Raw genomic sequence first — 16862 nt, forward strand, 5'->3', positions numbered from 1 at the left:
CATTGTCTTCAACGATCCCACGTACGTTAACACATATATCATTACCTATTGGCTCTACCACATTCCGAAACGAGTCAACACACACCAACAGTAGAGATAACATACTATCCTACCCACAACAAATGGTGTCCACTTGCGGTCCTAGATTCCTACCTTCAAAATCCTTCCAGGAATTAAATACTGTAATGCATTTAAGGAAATGTCCGGTTAATTTGTATATATTTGTTGACTGTATTAAATCTTTGATTATTAATTTTTGCCCTCTTTATTTACAGGCCTACCGTATCGTCGGTCTCGACACACCACAACCGACTTGCTCCCTTTATACTATCCTACACTTATGCTGGATCCTTACTCCATATACGGCTATTTGCCCCTTACACAAGTATTAAGGCCGTTTGGCCTGTATTTGTGGGAGGGGCTTAAATGAATAAACTCCCCTATATAAGGGACACCCCTTACCTGACTCATATTGCTTGAGGTCAGCATCAGAATGACCCTCCCACCCACTCATCATTTCAATACTTTCTTTTTTCTTTCCCTTTACTTTACTTTCTTACTCCTTGGTGGGCCCTCTTTATTTACCGGCCTACTGTATCGTCGGTCTCGGCACACCACAACCGACTTGCTCCCTTTATACTATCCTACGCTTATGCTGGATCCTTACTCCATATACGGCTATTTGCCCCTTACACAAATATATATATATTGTGCAATTCCAGTTATAAACACTAGAGGCGCTATGACACTCTTACAGGACGTGCGCTCTGGATGGAATATTTCCACACACTGTCTACACTAGTTTGTCCCCTGGGTTAATATTTGACAACCTGCCTCTTCGAATTATGGAGTATAATACCCCCAGGCTTACTGCAAATTCTGCTGCCGTGGGGTGTTTGCTCTTTTTTAGAGACGTTGTATCCAGATGTTTCTGAATCTGTGCCAGGGTTTGTTGATTATCAGTCCTGGTCATCGATGCCTCTACATCTTTTCGTAGAGAGCGGAATTGTTCCAGGCAGAAATTCAGGTGTTCAATCTCCTCTGATCCAGCTGTAAGAAGATAATTTATAGAATCTGTCAGATTTGTATAACGTAAAGATTCTGGGTTATATATATTATCTTTACACTGGTCATTATTATAAATCTGTACCCTAGAGATGGTTAAACCCATAACGAAGGTCCTACGAGAGCTATTACGGGAAGGCCATGGACAATATAGGGGATAATATTTACAGCACTGCGGAATTTATTGGCACTTTATAAAATAATAATAATACAAATGTGAGCAATGGTTAATATCTAACTAATAGAAAGATGTTGCTGATGTTTTATTAGAGCAACGTGAACGTGACTGAAAGTTAGTAGACGATAGATGGACTCACCTTCTGTGTGTTTAATGATATTCTCTAGAAGCAGAGGATACTGGGTAACACGCTGCATCTCACACTTAATCAGGTCTTTAAGCAGTTGGGGGCTGCAGGCAGGGTCACTCTCTGCATTCTGGGTTTAATGGACGACAAAGAACAGATGAACAAGAAAAGGAAAAGGAAGAAAAATCTGAAAATCGTGCAATTACAACACAGCCGTAGATAATCAATGATTGATACGGCTTATGAAGAAGGTGAGACCTAATTAAAGGTGAGATAAGTAAAGAAATGTAAGAAATATGCATAAACATAAACATATCGCAGCAAACTAAGAAAATATATCATTTTAAATGCTCTTAGCAGTATGTACATGTTATTTTATTACATTTGACTTTTGTTGCTATTTATTTTTAAGCTGGTTTATGACACTGAAAGAATGTTTATATTCAATAAATGTCCATATTTTCTAATCTCAGTAAATATTCCTCATCACTCTGCTGTGATCTCAGACGAGTTTTATTCAGCAGTCAAACCCTTGTAGCTCGATGAAGGCACCCAAATGTGTCAAAATGAATCAAGGTATAGATTTGATGGCTGAATAAAACTCCACTGAAATGACAAAGCAGGGCCATCTTTAACGCAGGGCAAATGGGGCAGCTGCTCTGTGGGCCCCGCGATTTGCGCAGGGCGGTGCGGCTCCCGCACACTGAGGAGGCTCCCCGGGTGGCCCATGGACTAAGGGCCACCTGGGGAGCATGTGTGAGCAGGGGCGACCGGGCCCCTTCCTGTTCTGCAGCCGGCTGGAAGGCCTCCCACCGGAGATAATAGCCGCGCGGGAGGAGGAAGGCATGGAGGAGGGGAGTTCCAGAGGAGAACTCCCATCTGCCTCAGCCTGCCACTGGACCAGGGAAACCACCCTCCAGGAAAAGGTAAGAACCTGGAGGGTGGCTAAATGTATGTCAGTAGGTCTGTGTGTGTGTGTGTGTGTGTATGTCAGTATGTCTGTGTGTGTGTGTGTGTGTCAGTATGTCTGTGTGTGTGTCTGTGTGTGTCAGTATGTCTGTGTGTTAGTATGTCTGTGTGTGTGTATGTCAGTATGTCTGTGTGTGTGTGTGTGTGTGTGTGTGTGTGTGTGTGTGTGTGTGTGGGGGGGGTCAGTATGTCTGTGTGTCAGTATGTATGTGTGTTTGTGTGTATGTATGTGTGTGTGTGTCAATATGTCTGTGTGTGTCAGCATTCCTGTGTGTGCGTGTCAGTATGTCTCTGTGTGTGTGTATGTGTGTGTCAGTATGTCTGTCAGTGTATGTGTGTGTGTGTCAGCATGTCTGTGTGTGTGTCAGTATGTCTCTGTGTGTGTGTCAGTATGTCTGCCAGGATATATTTGTGTGTCAGTGTATGTGTGTGTCAGTGAATGTTTTAATGTCTGTCTGTGTGTGTATGTGCCAGTACGTCTGTCAGTGTGATTGCGGGTTGGGCGTAATTGAGGGATGAGGCGGTGGGAGGGGCAGGGCCCAGGGGGCCCAAGAAAATGAATTGCCAAGGTTCCTTATCATATTATAGACGGCCCTGGCTGGGGGACATTTACTGGTACCGTCTGCTGAAGTTGGGGAACAGTGACATGTTACATTGTATGTATCTGTGAATGTTTTAATGTCGGTCTGTGTGTATGGGCCAGTACGTATGTCTGTGTGTGTGTGTATGTATGTCTGTGTGTCAGTATGTCAGTGTGTGTGTCAGTATGTCTGTGTGTGTGTATGTAAGTATGTCTGTGTGTGTGTATGTGTGTCAGTAGGCCTGTGTGTGTGTCAGTATGTCTGTCAGTGCATGTGTCTGTGTGTGTTTGTATGTATGTCTGTGTGTGTGTGTGTTTCAGTATGTATGCCAGGATATATTTGTGTGTCAGTCTATGTGTGTGTCAGTATGTATCTGTGAATGTTTTAATGTCTGTCTGTGTGTATCTGCCAGTACGTCTGTCTGTGTGTATATCAGTATGCCTGTGTGTGTGTGTGTCAATGCGTCTGTCAGTGTATGTGTCTGTGTGTGTCAGTATATCTGTCAGCGTATGTGTTTGTGTGTGTCAGTATATCTGTTAGTGTATGTGTCTGTGTATGTATGTATGTATGTCTGTGTGTGTGTCAGTATGTCTGCCAGTATATATTTGTGTGTTAGTGACTGTGTGTGTCAGTGAATGTTTTAATGTCTGTCTGTGTGTGTATGTGCCAGTACGTCTGTCAGTGTGATTGCGGGTTGGGCGTAATTGAGGGATGAGGCGGTGGGAGGGGCAGGGCCCAGGGGGCCCAAGAAAATGAATTGCCAAGGTTCCTAATCATATTATAGACGGCCCTGGCTGGGGGAACAGTGACATGTTACATTGTAATCCTATAGCACTATGTATCACTGACTTAACAATGGATGGAAACTATCAGGTCCAAGTCCTGTATGAAAAGAGGGAAGGCGTAATGTAAAACATATGAGGATCCCTCTATCTGGTGGTTGGCGTAGTACCTGCATGAATCTCCTGAACCTGGTGTCCTTGCGCTTTTTGCTCTTAATCAGTTCCAGCGCAGAGATCTGGTTACAGCAAAACTTCACTGTTTCCTTCACTATGTCATCAGAAGCTCTGTCAAACTAGAAAACCCAGACAAACAAGAGATAGTGCAATGTTAACACAGAGAAGGCGTAGGAGATAGATAAATAAAGAAGCGCTTGTGTTATCAGCTCCTTCTTGTTCTGTAGGACCTGCTGCTTGATGAACAATCCTTCCCATAAAATTAGTTACTGAATTCCAGTAATGTACAAAGGAACAGGGTCCACCCCGGGTGACAGTTGGAAGACGCGTTCAGATAGTATCCACCTCCTGCCTCTGCATTGTATGTACCGGAGTCTATTCATACTACTCCGCAAGGTCTTTCAGTGTTGCTCAGAGTTCATAACATGCAGTATAAGTGGAGGGGACAAGGACTTAACATTATACCCTCCTTTCTACCCATTGCCCTCACCTGCTCACACTAAGCTGCGTTTTTCTCTAGACAATCCATGCAGGTGGCAGCTAATGGAGGGAACAGAGGTAGTCGGGGGTTGTAGAGATAAAAGGGGTCTCAGAGATATGTAAAAGGCTATGAGGCAGTTCAGGAGAGACAAACAAGGTGATGAGGGAGTTCAAGAGACACATATACTGGTGAGGGAGTTCAGACTGAGTAACGGGATAAAGGAAGAGAGACACACAGGACATAAAGGGGTCAAAAGACATCAACATGAGGAATAGGAGACACATGGGGGGTGACATTGCTAAAAAAGACAACAGAAGGAGCGACGGAGTCAGAAAATACGAAGAAGAGGTGGGAGAGAGACACACAGTGGTTGTAGTTATACACAAATGTTAAATTATGACCGGGTGCCGCACACAACTCAACCCTGGGTACTAATACATCTCTGTGGAATTCTCATAAATTCTTCCTTAATGGTTTCCTGACAGAAGTAACACGATATCAATGAAAACTGTATCTCTACTGGAATGTTGCTGTTAATGTCTCCAGAAGAAATACTTCAGAAGTATTTCACAGCTAGGGCATCCTTACTCATACTCCATCCATGGAAGAATTTTTACGTTTTTCTCAATAGGTAACTGATATTGTATGACTGTATTTCTGATTTTTAGTACTCACGTGGGAGAGTAGGATTCCACCTATTGGTTTGACATAAAATCCACCTTCAAGCACCTCCTTCATGGATTCCAGGAGGGAGTCTGGGGAGAAGGAGAAGAGATGTGAGTATCAAAGGAGAGAAGGATTTACATCTTCTATAGCGCAGTATTTATAGTGCCCTCCTGATAATCAATCCACGGTGTGTTTCAATGCTTGATGTATGCCCTATGAGCTGCAATAGTCTGCATTGTGTGTAAATCCTCACAGTGGGCTGCAGTTTACTGATAACATGTTCGATTGTTAACATTAAGAGCTAATTACTCATACGTTGGTGGCTCATAAATTGAATATCTCTATGACAGATGGCTGACGAGGTAGACTGACCACTTAGATTATATAGGTTACATATTGAAAATTAGGGACAGCAAGGGGCCCCGTTGTGACAGTCCAGCCATTCTCCAGTTGAGGAATTCCTCTTATTTTCCCCTGAATGGCTTGGTATTGTTTTATTTAATCTATGGTATCAAGTACCATGGACAGTCAGGATACCTTTGTGGTAAGTATGGATCCCAGCACTTAGTGAATTTAATTTTTAATTCTTAGCTTATTAAAAGCACACTATGGGCACCAATTTGATCAGTTTTGGGCTCACTGAGTTTTACTCAAGGCTTAATAATAAATGACTGTCAGCTGAGGAGCTGCTGGTCTGCAGAAAATGATGAAAAAGTAACAAATACACTTCATATATAAGTGGTGTTATATTTAGAGTTCTATAATGGGTTCCTAACCTTCAATCAGTACAGTCACAATTACATTCACCTTAACTTTAAGGTATTTGTTCAGTTTTACTGCATACATTAAAAATGTTCCAAATCTTACTGTGGATATTAATGAGCTGCACAAGGTTAGGGAAGACAAGCGTCACTTCATATTGAGACAGCAATGCCTCGCTGATCAACTTATGGTAGAATCCAGAGTTCAGAACACGGAGAGAACGAAGGTGGGACTCTTCAGTCACAATCAGTTCTAGAGCGGAGATAGGAGAATGTATTTCACATGATCAGTGCTTTGTTATGGGAAGACAAGTTATAAAACCATTAATAGAAAACATATTAAGAACTCCAGATTTGACTTACAAACCTTCATGCAAGATGGAGGTTGCGGTTGTTCTAGTGATTCCTATTAACTGTTTCAGTACTAACCCTCTTATAGAAACATGAACAGAGGGAACACTGTGAGTAATACAATGATCTGTGTTCACCAAACCAACTTGTTACAGAAAGATTTGGGGATCAATAGTTTTGGGAATGTGTGTTTTGGGGTAGAATCTGCGCAGTTAGTTACCTTGCTGCTCTTATAAGGGTGTAAGAACCCCAGGCAGGACGTGTTATGGGTTATATCCCACATTCTTATCCTTTAATATTGTAGTGGAATGGACGTTTACAAGCTACTACTTATTCCCTTTAATGGCTGCCCGTATCTTTCCCTCCTGTTATTTCACGAACGGCGTTCGGGAGATATAAAGTACCAAACAGGGGGAGCATTTGTATTGTGAAAGCAAGAGATTCCCTTGTATGGTGTTCGCACAGGAACCTCACGAACAGAGACCAGCCTGGAACTATTTTCAGGCTACCACCTCATGTCTGGCCGGTCAAATCTTCCACACGATGCCATTCTTGTTCTACCGAACCGATCTGAGTGATTCTTGGATATGTTGGTGAAGTTGGTCACTCAGATCAGGGCTATCAGGGAATGTACTTTTTGTGGGGTTCCTATGTATGGTTGGGGAACTTTTGGGGTTAGGGATATTTCTGGGATTTTTTGTGCTTGAGAAATAATTAAATTGGAGAAGTTTACACGGGCAATTGTCTCTCAGGCACAAAGGATCCTGGGATTGAAACCCTTGAATTTTCTGTGAAACCCCTTGGATGGGAGATGGCATAAAAGCCGTGTATGTGACAACAAAAATCAGTTATACCCTCAGAGCTGAGTGTCGTCCAGTTGCTGGAGATGAGGTGGGAGATTCCTGGATTATTTTACTGTGTCGGGCTGTTCCATTGGAGTATTCTACTTATTCCTGAGTATATAGGAGAGTCCCTGCTAGGACTAGGGCTCCATTACAAATATGACAACACATTGACTAACATTGTAACTCATTGTCACATAATGTACCCCTTTCTATCTCATTAGAAATTTTATCTTTTAGCTGAATACAGCAATGTGAATTGTTAGTGTAGGACTCGCCTAAGAGGTTTGCCGTGACTTGGCAGGCAAGCTTACACTTGAAAGGCCATTGGATACTTAAAACCTGCAATTATTTAAATGTGCATAGGGATTTAGGAGAGTGCAAAAGTAACGTTTTTGTTTGTTTTATTTATACATATTGGAACTTATGTGTACTACAGTCATTGGTGTCGCCCAGGAAACATAGAAACATAGAATGTGACGGCAGATAAGAACCATTTGGCCTATCTAGTCTGCCCAATTTTCTAAAATACTTTGAGTCTCTTATAGCTAAGATAGCCTTATGTCTATCCCACGCATGCTTAAACTCCTTCACTGTATTAACCTCTACCACTTCAGCTGGATGGCTATTCCATGCATCCACTACCCTCTCAGTAAATTAATACTTCCTGATATTATTTTTAAACCTTTGCCCCTCTAATTTGAGACTGTCCTCTTGTTAAACTGTAATAAATGTGTTTAGAAATCAGTCTGTGTAAAAAGGAGTTGTGTAGAAACATAGAAACATAGAAACATAGAACGTGACGGCAGATAAGAACCATTCGGCCCATCTAGTCTGCCCAATTTTCTAAATACTTTCATTAGTCCCTGGCCTTATCTTATAGTTAGGATAACCTTATGCCAAACCCATGCATGCCTAAACTCCCTCACTGTGTTAACCTCTACCACTTCAGCTGGAACGCTATCCCATGCATCCACTACCCTCTCAGTAAAGTAATACCTGATATTATTTTTAAACCTTTGCCCCTATAATTTAAGACTATGTCTCCTCCTTTACTGTGTTGATTCCCTTTATGTATTTAAATGTTTCTATCATATCCCCCTGTCTCGTCTTTCCTCCAAGCTATACATGTTAAGATCCTTTAACCTTTCCTGGTTTTATCCTTCAATCCATGAACCAGTTTAGTAGCCCTTCTCTGAACTCTCCCTAAGGTATCAATATCCTTCTGAAGATATGGTCTCCAGTACTGCGTACAATACTCCAAGTGAGGTCTCACCAGTGTTCTGTAAAATGGCATAAGCACCAGAGGCGTAGCGTGGGGAGTGCAGGGGGGACCGGCCACACCGGGCGCAACATCTCGCGCCCCCCCCCCCCCCATCCTCAAAGGAGACTCTGCCAGGTCTCCTTCTCCTGTGCGGCGCCGGCTCTGTGTGATGGGAGAGGCTCTCACACAGAGCCGATCAGCAGGGGAAGGAGCAGCAGCCTGGGAGAGACCAGAGGGAGCAGAGAGAAAGGTAGGCACTAATCACCCCCCCCTCCCACTGTGTCCCTAATAACCCCCCCCCTGTCACTACTCACCCCTCCCTGTCACTAGTCACCCCCCCTGTCACTACTCACCCCTCCCTGTCACTAGTCACCCCCACTGTCACTAGTCACCCCCCGTCACTAGTCACCCCTCCCCAGGGGCGGGCTGGGCCGGGGGGCAGGGAGGCAATTGCCCCCCAGGCCGCCCGAAATTCTTTTAGGACCGGCCGCGGAGGGCCGGCCCTTTAAATGCTGCAGCCGCCTGAGCAGAGCGCTCAGACGGCTGCAGCAGCTTCTCCCCTCCCTCCCCTCCCTCCCCTCCCCTCCCCTGTAGCGTGGCCGGAGCTGGTCCCGGCCGGAGTGATGGAAGGTGCACACTGAGTGTGCACTTCCTGGCAGTCCGGCCGGTTACAGGAAACAGAAACTCCTGTTCCGCGCAGAGTTTCTGTTTCCTGTAACCGGCCGGACTGACAGGAAGTGCACACTGAGCGTGCACCTTCCCATCACTCCGGCCGGGACCACGGACCGGAAAGCAGCTCGGCCACGCTACAGGGGAGGGGGTAAGAAGAGGGGAGGGAGGGGGTGAATAAGAAGAGGGGAGAGGGTGGGGGGAATAAGAAGAGGGGAGAGGGTGGGGGGGAATAAGAAGAGGGGAGAGGATAAGAAGAGGGGGGGGAGAGGATAAGAAGAGGGGGGAGAGGATAAGAAGAGGGGGGGAGAGGATAAGAAGGGGGGGATAAGAAGAGGGGAGAGGGGGGGGGTAAGAAGAGGGGAGAGGGGGGGAATAAGAAGAGGGGATAGGGGGGAATAAGAAGAGGGGAGAGGGGGGATAAGAAGAGGGGAGAGGGGGGATAAGAAGAGGGGAGGGGGGAATAAGAAGAGGGGAGGGGGGATAAGAAGAGGGGAGGGGGGGAATAAGAAGAGGGGAGGGGGGAATAAGAAGAGGGGAGGGGGGAATAAGAAGAGGGGCGGGAGGAGTAAGAGGGGAGGTGGGGAATAAGAAGAGGGGAGGGGGGAATAAGAAGAGGGGGAGGGGAGGGGGGAGAGTAACAAGAGGGGGAGGGGGGAGTAAGAAGAGGGGGCAGTAAGAAGGAGGGGAGAAGAGGAGGAGGGGGAATAAGAAGAGGGGGAGGGGGGAATAAGAAGAGGGGGAGGGGGGAGTAAGAAGGAGGGGAGATAAGAAAAAGAAGGGGGGAGTAAGAAGGAGGGGAGATAAGAAAAAGAGGGGGGAGGGGGAGTAAGAAGAGAGAGAGAGGGGGAATAAGAAGGAGGGGAGATAAGAAAAAGAGGGGGGAGGGGGAGTAAGAAGGAGGGGAGATAAGAAGAAGAAGAAGGGGGAGTAAGAAGAAGAGGGGGGGAGTAAGAAGAAGAGGGGGGAGTAAGAAGAAGAGGGGGGAGTAAGAAGAAGAGGGGGGAGTAAGAAGAAGAGGGGGGAGTAAGAAGAAGAAGGGGGAGTAAGAAGAAGAAGGGGGAGTAAGAAGAAGGAGGGGGAGTAAGAAGAAGAAGAGGGGGGTAAGAAGAAGAAGGGGGTGTAAGAAGAAGAAGGGGGGTGTAAGAAGAAGAAGGGGGGTGTAAGAAGAAGAAGAAGAAGGGGGAGTAAGAAGAAGTAGGAGGGTTAAGAAGCTCGAAGGGACAGCTCTATAGGACAGGGGGCAAGACAGGGAGCTCTTTCACACTATGCGCAGACACACACACACACACACAATGCATCCCTATACATACACAGAAACACACATTGCATCCCTATACATACACAGAAACACAACATGCTTCCCTTACACACAGAGAAACACACAATGCATCCATTACACACACACACACACACACACAATGCAATCCCCACACAAAGACAATGCATCCTTTGCACACATACACAGAAACAGACAATGCAAACACACACATACTGCTTTTCTTACATACACACAGAAACACAATGCATCTCTTACACTCAATGCACACACATACAGACACACACCTTGCATCCCTTATGCATACAAACACAGATTCACACAATGCATCCCTTACACACAACCAGAAACACATAATACATCCCTTATACACAAATACACACTGCTTCCACTACACACAAACACACTGCATCACCTGCACAACTGGTATCCCTATAAACTACATACTATAAGCACACATATTAGATCCTCTACAATAACTCATAACACATCCCCTACACACTCCACTCCCTGTGAGCGAACTCATGGGTGGGTGGAACATATAAGTGGACTTATGAGTGGGCCTTATGGGCATACTCACCGTCAGGCCCTGGGGCCCAGACCTTGAGCTGTGTAAGAGGCCCCCAAAAAATGGAGCTGCTTCTAATTCTCCCAGAACATTGAATTTTGTGACCACAGTTGCAAACAGCCTCCAAAGATCCTGTTCTACACCAGACCAGTGGAGCCAAACTGCAGCTCATCATCATCCTCATCTAATTGTAAGTAGGCAATCTAGTATATTATCAGTGACACTAATCTATAATTTACCTCACATTAAAGGGACACTATAGCTTAATGAAGTGGTTCTGGTGTCTATAGCTGGTCCCTGCAGGCTTTTTAATGTAAACACACACTGTGCAGCACTGGCGTTAGTTCATATGGCAGATCATATGGGTGGGGCATTGTGATGTCACATGGGGGGGCAGCAAATTTATATTTTGTCTAGGGCGTCAAAAATCCTTGCACCGGCTCTGATCCTGGGCAGGTGCACCAGTCTACTGGTGACCCACAGGAGGGGAGTGCACTGATTGCACTGCACTCTCCTCCTGCCCAGGCCCGTCTTGACCGCAGTGCAAGTGCCCTCTGCCCTCTGCCCCTAATTTACAGTGGCTCACACTCACAACAAGCAGTGCCTGGAGCCCTTTGCAGAGACGGAAACAAAGAGGTTCTGCGGCAGCTGGCCGTCCTGCAAGCATTACATTAAACAGCTGTTCCCCATGCAGCCACATGTGGCGTTGTGCTGGGAGACTGTGATTACTCTTCACTTCCTCCCAGCCTACAGAGCAGCGCATGGGGGAGAGAGAGGAGGAGGCATTATTTAATCTTGAATAAATCCTCTAAGCAAACCTTTATAAATTTGGGGGGATCAGCTCTGTTTCCACAGTTTATTGGTGTTTACTCTGATGTCTGTATTAATATTGAGGGATGTCTAAGTAGTAACGTCAGTGTGTGTCAGCAGGGCCAGCCGTTGGGGTGGGCAAGCTGGGCGGGCACGCAGGGTGCCATGACAACAGAGGCACCCGGCGGCCAACACAGCTCACAAGTTGGAAAAGGTGGGCATGGATGGCGCAATGGGCCACTTGATTGGTTTTGCCCCCCAGGCCTAAGGCTGCCAGCCCTCCCCTGCCCCTCCCTGTCACTTCTCACCCCCCCCTGTGTCACTACTCACCCCCCTGTGTCACTAGTCACCCCCCTGTTTCACTAGTCACCCCTCCTGTCACTAGTCACCCCCCTGTGACACGGGGGGTGACTAGTGACACAGGGGGGGGGTGACTAGTGACAGGAGGCTGTCAGTAGTCACCCCCCCTGTGTCACTAGTCACCCCCCTGTGTCACTAGTCACCCCCCTGTGTCACTAGTCACCCCCCCCTGTGTCACTAGTCACCCCTCCCTGTCTCTAGTCACCCCCCCTGTGTCACTAGTCACCCCCCCTGTGTCACTAGTCACCCCCCCGTGTCACTAGTCACCCCCCTGTGTCACTAGTCACCCCCTCCCTGTGTCACTAGTCACTCCCCTGTGTCACTACTCACCCCTGTGTCACTACTCACCCCCCCGTGTCACTAGTCACCCCCCTGTGTCACTAGTCACCCCCCCGTGTAACTAGTCACCCCCTGTGTCACTAGTCACCCCCCTGTGTCACTAGTCACCCCCTGTGTCACTACTCACCCCCCATGTCACTAGTCACCCCCCTGTGTCACTACTCACCCCCCCTGTGTCACTTCTCACCCCCCTGTCACTAGTCACCCCCCTCCCATCACTAGTCATCCCCCCTGTCACTAGTCACCCCCCCCTTTGTCACTACTCACCCCCCCTGTGTCACTAGTCACCCCCCGTTTCACTAGTCACCCCTCCTGTCACCAGTCACCCACCTGTGACAAGGGGGGTGACTAGTGACACAGGGGGGGTGACTAGTGACAGGAGGCTGTCACTAGTCACCCCCCCCCCGTGTCACTAGTCACCCCCCGTGTCACTAGTCACCCCTCCCTGTCACTAGTCACCCCCCGTGTCACTAGTCACCCCCCTGTGTCACTAGTCACCCCCCTGTGTCACTAGTCACCCCCTCCCTGTGTCACTAGTCACCCCCCTGTGTCACTACTCACCCCCCGTGTCACTAGTTACCCCCCTGTGTCACTAGTCACCCCCCCATGTCACTAGTCATCCCCCTGTGTCACTACTCACCCCCCCGTGTCACTAGTCACCCCCCCGTGTCACTAGTCACCCCCCTGTGTCACTACTCACCCCCCCTGTGTCACTACTCACCCCCCTGTCACTAGTCACCACCCTCCCGTCACTAGTCACCCCCCTGTCACTAGTCACCCCCCCTGTCACTAGTCACCCCCTGTCACTAGTCACCCCCTGTGTCACTAGTCACCCCCTGTGTCACTACTCACCCCCCTGTGTCACTACTCACCCCCCGTGTCATTAGTCACCCCCCCTGTCACTAGTCATCCCTCCCTGTCACTAGTCATCCCTCCCTGTCACTAGTCAACCCCCCTGTCACTAGTCACCCCCCTGTGTCACTACTCACCCCCCGTGTCACTAGTCACCCCCCTGTCACTAGTTACCCCCTCACTGTGTCACTAGTCACCCCCCTCACTGTGTCACTAGTCACCCCCTTCACTGTCACTAGTCACCCCCACTGTGTCACTAGTCACCCTCCCTCACTGTGTCACTAGTCACCCCCTCACTCTGTGTCACTTGTCACCTCAGTCACTAGTCACCCTCCCTCTGTCACTAGTCACCCCTCCCTCTGTCACTAGTCACCCCTCCCTCTGTCACTAGTTACTCCCTCCCTAACTGTCACCCCCTCCCTCCCTCTGTCACTATGTCATCCCCACCCGCCCTCTGTCACTAGTCACCCCTTCCTCCCTCTGTCACTGTGTCACCCCCACCCGCTGTCACTAGTCACCCCTCCCTCCCTCTGTCACTAGTCTCCCTCTGTCACTAGTCACGTCCTCCCTCTGTCACCATGTCACCCCCTCCCTCACTCTGTCACTGCGTCACCCCCTCCCTCACTCTGTCACCATGTCACCCCCTCCCTCACTCTGTCACTGTGTCACCCCCTCCCTCACTCTGTCACTGTGTCACTCCCTCCCTCACTCTGTCACTCTGTCACGTCCTCCCTCACTCTGTCACTGTGTCACCCCCTCCCTCACTCTGTCACTGTGTCACGTCCTCCCTCACTCTGTCACTGTGTCACCCCCTCCCTCACTCTGTCACTAGTCATCCCCTCCCTCACTCTGTCACTAGTCACCCACTCACTCTAGTGACAGAGTGAGGGAGGGGATGACTAGTGACAGAGTTAAGGAGGGAGTGACAGAGGGAGGGAGGGGGTGACTAGTGACAGAGAAAGGGAGGGAAGGGGTGACTAGCGTGAGGGACACAGAGTGAGGGTGGGAATGGGTGACACAGTGACAGAGGGAGGGGGTGACTAGTGACAGAGTGCGGGAGTGGGTGACTAGGGACAGAGGGAGGGATGGGGTGACTAGTGACAGTCACCACCTCCCTCACTCTGTCACTAGTCACGCACTGCCGCACTCTGTCACAAGTCACCCCCTCCCTCTGTCACTGTGTCACCCATTCCCTCCCTTACTCTGTCACTAATCACCCCCTCACTCTGTCACTAGTCACCCTCTCCCCCACTCTGTCACTAGTCACCCCCTTCCTCATTCTGTCACTAGTCACCCACTCCCTCCCTTACTCTGTCACTAGTCATCCCCTCCCTCACTCTGTCACTAGTCACCCCCTCCCTCACTCTGTCACTAGTCATTCCCTCCCTCACTCTGTCACTAGTCACCCACTCACTCTAGTGACAGAGTGAGGGAGGGGATGACTAGTGACAGAGTTAAGGAGGGAGTGACTAGTGACAGGGAGGGAGGGGGTGACTAGTGACAGAGTAAGGGAGGGAAGGGGTGACTAGCGTGAGGGACACAGAGTGAGGGGGGAATGGGTGACACAGTGACAGAGGGAGGGGGTGACTAGTGACAGAGTGCGGGAGTGGGTGACTAGTGACAGAGTGAGGGGGTGACTAGTGACAGAGTTAGGGAGGGAGTGACTAGTGACAGAGGGAGGGATGGGGTGACTAGTGACAGTCACCACCTCCCTCACTCTGCCACTAGTCACCATGTCCCTCACTCTGTCACTGTGTCACCCCCTCCCTCTGTCACTAGTCACCCACTGCCGCACTCTGTCACTAGTCACCCCCTCCCTCTGTAACTGTGTCACCCATTCCCTCCCTCACTCTGTCACTAATCACCCCCTCACTCCACGGGTTAGGGGGCGCAAATTACTTGCCTTGCCCCGCGTGCTGACAACCCACGCTACGCCACTGATAAGCACTTCCCTCTTTCTACTGCTAATACCTCTCCCTATACAACCAAGCATTCTGCTAGCTTTCCTGCTGCTCTATTACATTGTCTGCCTACCTTTAAGTCATCAGAAATAATCACCCCTAAATCCCTTTCCTCAGATGTTGAGGTTAGGACTCTATCAAATATTCTGTACTCTGCCCTTGGGTTTTTACGTCCAAGATGCATTATCTTGCACTTATCCACATTAAATGTCAGTTGCCACAGCTCTAACTATTTTTCTAGTTTATCTAAATCATTAGCCATTTGACTTATCCCTCCTGGAACATCAACCCTGTTACATATCTTAGTATCATCAGCAAAAAGACATACCTTACCATCAAGACCTTCTGCAATATCACTAATAAAAATATTAAAGAGAATGGGTCCAAGTACAGATCCCTGAGGTACCCCAATGGTGACGAGCCCAAGCTTTGAATATACTCCATTGACTACAACCCTCTGTTTCCTGTCACTTAGCCACTGCCTTACCCATTCAACAATATTGGAATCCAAACTTAAAAGATTGCAGTTTATTGATAAGCCTTCTATGTGCAACAGTGTCAAACGCCTTACTGAAATCTAGGTAAGCAATGTCTACTGCACCACCCTGATCTATTATTTTAGTTACCCAATCAAAAAAATAAATAAGATTAGTTTGGCATGATCTCCCTGAAGTAAACCCATGTTGTCAAACGTGGGAGTAGTGGGAGTTTGAGTGCAGGACTTAATTTAAATAAATGACAAGTGTTGTTATCACGGAATAAGCAGGACGTGGGCAGAGCAGGTATAAAAATACATGGTGTTTGCAATAAAGTGATTAGAACAAGGACAGCCTGCGCTTCGCCATTGATTATCCCCTGCACCATCCCTTCCACATATATGACATAAAGTGCCTCTCTGTGCAGTTTAATAACATCAGATACCGTTCGTCCCCCTGCTGCCCTCAAGCAATCTCCTGGGTTTGTTTATAAAGGAAATATCTGGAGATATGTAGGGAAATTACCCAGATACACACACCCAAGCCATAACACTTTATTCCAGGTGTATAATCATTGTAACACATACCGTGTATTGCCTCATGTCTCTTAATTTCTCGTGGTTTTAACCAAGAAGTCACATCCGAACCCTCGGTCTCTGACCAGGTCACACTAGCCCTGAAAGTAAACAGATGGCGTTAGGATTCTCAGCGCACTGACTGAACTAGCGAGCGTGAGCACATATCTGGTAATGTAAGCACGTGTGTAGGACGCTTTGTGCTAGAGTAATAAATATGGCCAATTATCTTGACTTTGGTATTAAAACTTTGGAAGGTGGAACAGTGGATATACCAGATCTAAACGTAGATACATTTCTTTCACAATGTGCTACGCTCACAATTTAGAATAGAGCAGTTCATAGTGATTGTCCTCAGGGATCCATCATGAAGCCCCATGTAGCAAAAGCGCAGCTTAGGGGAAATGGGCCTTAACAGAGCTAGGAGGCGGGCATAGGAGGAACCATGTAGGGATTAGTGGTTTGAGGGTTAGGGGTTTGGCTATATAAATAGGCAGCCATCTTAGAAAAATCACTTTTTTTTTGTGAATTAATTTTTTATTCAGGTTTTCAACAATATACAGTCAAACAAGAATAAGAATAGGTGTCTCAAAGGTGATTCGGTGAAACTCGCAGGTTTCAATAAATGGCACATGAAAGTTGTCGGATACAGTTCTAGAGAGCCTGGAGAATCGATATACCAATGCAGGGAAACACGCAGGTTTCCAGGTTAATACATGAAAGGTTATGTTT

General features: G+C 47.7%; 1 long non-coding RNA gene across 1 annotated transcript; it reads right to left on the minus strand.

Moving 5' to 3' along the window:
- Nucleotides 1–1424: 1424 nt before the first annotated feature.
- On the minus strand, nt 1425–16402 carry LOC134586470 (uncharacterized). The gene is made up of 5 exons (XR_010086576.1): nt 16143–16402; nt 5891–6037; nt 5033–5112; nt 3873–3995; nt 1425–1500 (listed from the first exon to the last, which is right to left on the minus strand). It is a non-coding gene; the product is annotated as an uncharacterized LOC134586470 (long non-coding RNA).
- Nucleotides 16403–16862: the final 460 nt, after the last annotated feature.

This window comes from Pelobates fuscus, chromosome 1, assembly GCF_036172605.1.
Source record: "Pelobates fuscus isolate aPelFus1 chromosome 1, aPelFus1.pri, whole genome shotgun sequence".
Taxonomy (NCBI): Eukaryota; Metazoa; Chordata; class Amphibia; order Anura; family Pelobatidae; genus Pelobates; species Pelobates fuscus.